This window comes from Brachyhypopomus gauderio, chromosome 2 (assembly GCF_052324685.1).
Source record: "Brachyhypopomus gauderio isolate BG-103 chromosome 2, BGAUD_0.2, whole genome shotgun sequence".
NCBI lineage: Eukaryota > Metazoa > Chordata > Actinopteri > Gymnotiformes > Hypopomidae > Brachyhypopomus > Brachyhypopomus gauderio.
This window is the reverse complement of record NC_135212.1, coordinates 7,926,288-7,929,777: the sequence shown is the minus strand read 5'-3', so window position 1 is coordinate 7,929,777 and position 3,490 is coordinate 7,926,288. Positions and strand designations below refer to the sequence as shown.

The window sequence follows — 3,490 nt, the reverse complement described above, 5'->3', positions numbered from 1 at the left end:
CTGGATCTGCAGCAGCTCACCGTCTCCTGACCCACCTGGACGTGACTAGCTTTCTTAATTGCTCGTGGATAATAAACACCATTTCATCTAATGAGGTCTTAGTGCCTAAGACATGGTATTTCTGTTTACTGTACTGTAGGAAATATTGAATTGAGACAGTCAGGGCCCAGAGGTGGTTGGCGCTTTAGATTTTAGAAGATTGTGTGTTGACATCAGATCAGCATCGTCAATTCAGAGGTCAGGGGAATAGAAATAACCATCCTGTGTAATTCTCTTTGATGGAAACATGGTGACTGCTCTGCTCCAACACGCTAATGTCTTCAGACAGATGTACAGTGCAAAAGCCAGCTCCCAATGTCTCTGCATAACCATCATTTTTTTATTTAATTACTGTGACCTTACATGAAGAAATCATTTTCATTGTCCTAAACACACAGTCGGCTACAGGCAGACAAGGAATTTGTGTATGAAGGAATTTGAAGATAAATTATATTATGCAAAACTAACAACTGTATCACTTGCCTACAACTGGTTTTAATATTCTGAATCATTTTGAAATTGTCCCGCGGTGTTACAAATGCTGAGTGTGTTATACCTGGGCCAAACAAAAGCCCTGTTTGAGTTCATACGTAAATGTTACTTTAAGAGTTGAACATGTAAATGTTACTTTTGTTTTTATTGTCATTTTGGTCTTTATTCCAGTCTTCTTTTTTTTTCTTTTTTCCTTGTATCCGCTTCATTTAAATATGATCTTAGTGCTGTGTAAAGACTTCTATCATCTAACATTAATGCCGAAATGTCAAAACAGAAGCTTCCATTTTGGCTTGCTCCTCATACAGGAACAGATTTGTGGCAAATGCTCTGTGCTTTCAGAAATATCTCCTTTCAAACTTTTCCATAATTGGATCAAACCAATATACTTACCACAAAACCTAGTTTTGGGGCGATGTCTCTCTGCTAGCGTTCACATGCTAACGCTTCACACATTCAACTCGCCGTAAATTCCTCCAGATCCCTCAGAGAGAGGGAGGAAATAGCTGAGAACTGTCAGCTATAGATCAGACCTGGTCTCACTTATCCATTCTGCACCAGTGTTTTCCTGTGTGTCATCAGGCCCTTATTCCCACATCGCTCCGGCCGTTGCATGTTGCTGTTTGCTTGTGCTCTTTATTTTGTGCCTGTGTTGCTCACAGATATTATCCAGGTGTTCTGTCTTTGACACGCTGTTCCAGAGTGGCCGTTCTCTGTGGAGAGGAGGGGCTGGAATGGTGCCCCCACCTCCACCCCCACCCCCCTAAGAGCTGGGTGGATGCAGTGTCATGGTGGGTGGCGGTTTGAATATCCTGTTCACCCAACTTTGTCCTGTGGAGGTTTATTTACTACTTGTAAAACACTATAAATATCTATATTAGGTGGTGCACTAAATTTCATTCTATAAAATCCAACTATTTTTTAAATAAAGCGTGTCGCAAAATTCCAGGATAATGTTGTCACCGTCTTCTTCTTTTTGATCACTAAAATATTTTGTATGCAGCATTTTAGACACAATGACCTTTAGTTTAAATCTTGGCACATTATCTCCACATGAGGTGGTGCTGCTGTTTCTATGATGACAAATAGCCTGAAACTGCCCCAACATTGCTGCAAATCAAAACCACAACAGGGAAGAACGTGGCGCATGAGACCACACATGCTAAGATACACTCCTCTTTATATTCCACTTCACCTACACTATTTTCCTGTCCTCTCTAAACTCTAAGCAAAGCCCCTCATTAGGGTGGTGTTCTACATTTTGTAATAAACCTACTGTAGTGACTTTATCCCATCTTCATGTCTGGTAAAAAAACAAAAATACACAATAAGCCACCAACTGCAGAACATTAAAATGGCCATTCTCCCAGCCTCAGTGGACACATGGGAACGGAGTTTACAAACACATTGTACAAATGCAGACTAATGATCCAGACAGAATAAAAGAGATAAATGGGTTTGTTTATGTATTTATAGATAAACAATTCATGAGTGTGTGAAAAGTTTCATAGATTGTTGGAAAATGTGCTTCTATTGCACCATAAGCACACAGATCTGTATCTTGTGAAGTCCCATCTGAGTAGCACTGTCTGGGTCACGCTGAACAGCTCACCCACACTGTCTGGGTCACGCTGAACAGCTCACCCACACTGTCTGGGTCACGCTGAACAGCTCACCCACACTGTCTGGGTCACGCTGAACAGCTCAGCCACACTGTCATACCTGCTCTGCTTTTACCATCACAGTGTGCAAATACTTCTGTTTTCACATTTACATCAAACACTCATCAGCAAGACATCTTTTTCTGCTTTATATACAAATGTATGCCTATGAAAAACATTTACCCATGAAACTGCAGGGTAAAATATACAGAAGGGGAAAGACAAACACCCCATCAACCACATGTCCTTTCTCTCTCTCTCTCTCTCCGGGGGGGGGGGGGGGGGGGCGGCAACCTGTCTTGGGTCAGTGGCCAAGGGCAGGACTCAACACACACAACTCCATCCCAACCTTAAACCTAACCTCAATCCTCAGACCCCTACCTTACCCTAACCTATTTGTCACTGATAGGCCCTCAGTCAGTGCTTAAACACAGTCATAGATCTCCACTCCCAGGAACCCATAATTCAATGGCTTCCTTCCCTTAAACATTTTTAACAGATTAGCGAGCCTGTGCATGTATGGTTATTACACCAATTTTTAAACCTTTACTTTTAACCCTAACCCTAATCACACACCCCGAAGCTAACTTCCTTCACATGGCTAAGGTACTGCAGAAAATGAACACATCCAGATACTGAAATTGTAGTACTAGCACTGGGAATTAACAATAAAGAACAGCTATTTACACAAACTCCTAAGAAACAATTGCAAGAGTTGTGGAGGACGGCGGCCGAAGTCTTTCCCAATGCTACAGTTTACACACCTATCATTCACTTTTCAGACCCAGCAGCGGAACCTACAGGCTTTAAACTCTTATAGCGGACAATGGCACTTTCCTGAACGAAATATCATGTCTTCGATTCAAAGTGGAACCCAGGGATCTATTCCACTGGATAAAGGGTACAGCTCAGGAAATGTTTAGCTATTGGCTTGACCAATTTAACTGACCTGTCCCTCTAGGTGTCAGACACTTACTAGCACTAATAATATTCTCAATTTCTCCAGCACCTTTTAGCCTACAGCTGGCCCTCCTTAACAGATGACTGTCCTTCATCCCAACACCTCGGTCACCGGCCTCGGGGGAACTTGGGTGACTTATCTGCCTTCAATAGACGGTTCAAACTGACTACTTTCACCCCTCCACAGATACTGTACATTTAACATTTACAGCACCCTCCAACTGGACACCCCACGACCAGAGAATTTCAGCCCCGAAACGACAACTCATCCACAAAAACAACACTAGCATCAACCATTTCCATAGTCACATCCCCAAACAAGACAACCTCACCCCTGG

General features: G+C 42.5%; 1 protein-coding gene across 5 annotated transcripts in view; it reads left to right on the top strand.

Moving 5' to 3' along the window:
• Positions 1-1,496, top strand: part of tspan9a (tetraspanin 9a) — a 139,368-nt gene extending 137,872 nt beyond the window's left edge. For 4 of the 5 annotated variants that reach the window (XM_076985763.1, XM_076985756.1, XM_076985775.1 and 1 more), the window contains one exon: positions 1-1,495. This exon is cut by the window's left edge and continues 1,397 nt beyond it. The gene's annotated coding sequence lies outside the window, so the exon portion shown is untranslated. The other variant, XM_076985749.1, reaches the window with a different exon arrangement.
• Positions 1,497-3,490: the final 1,994 nt, after the last annotated feature.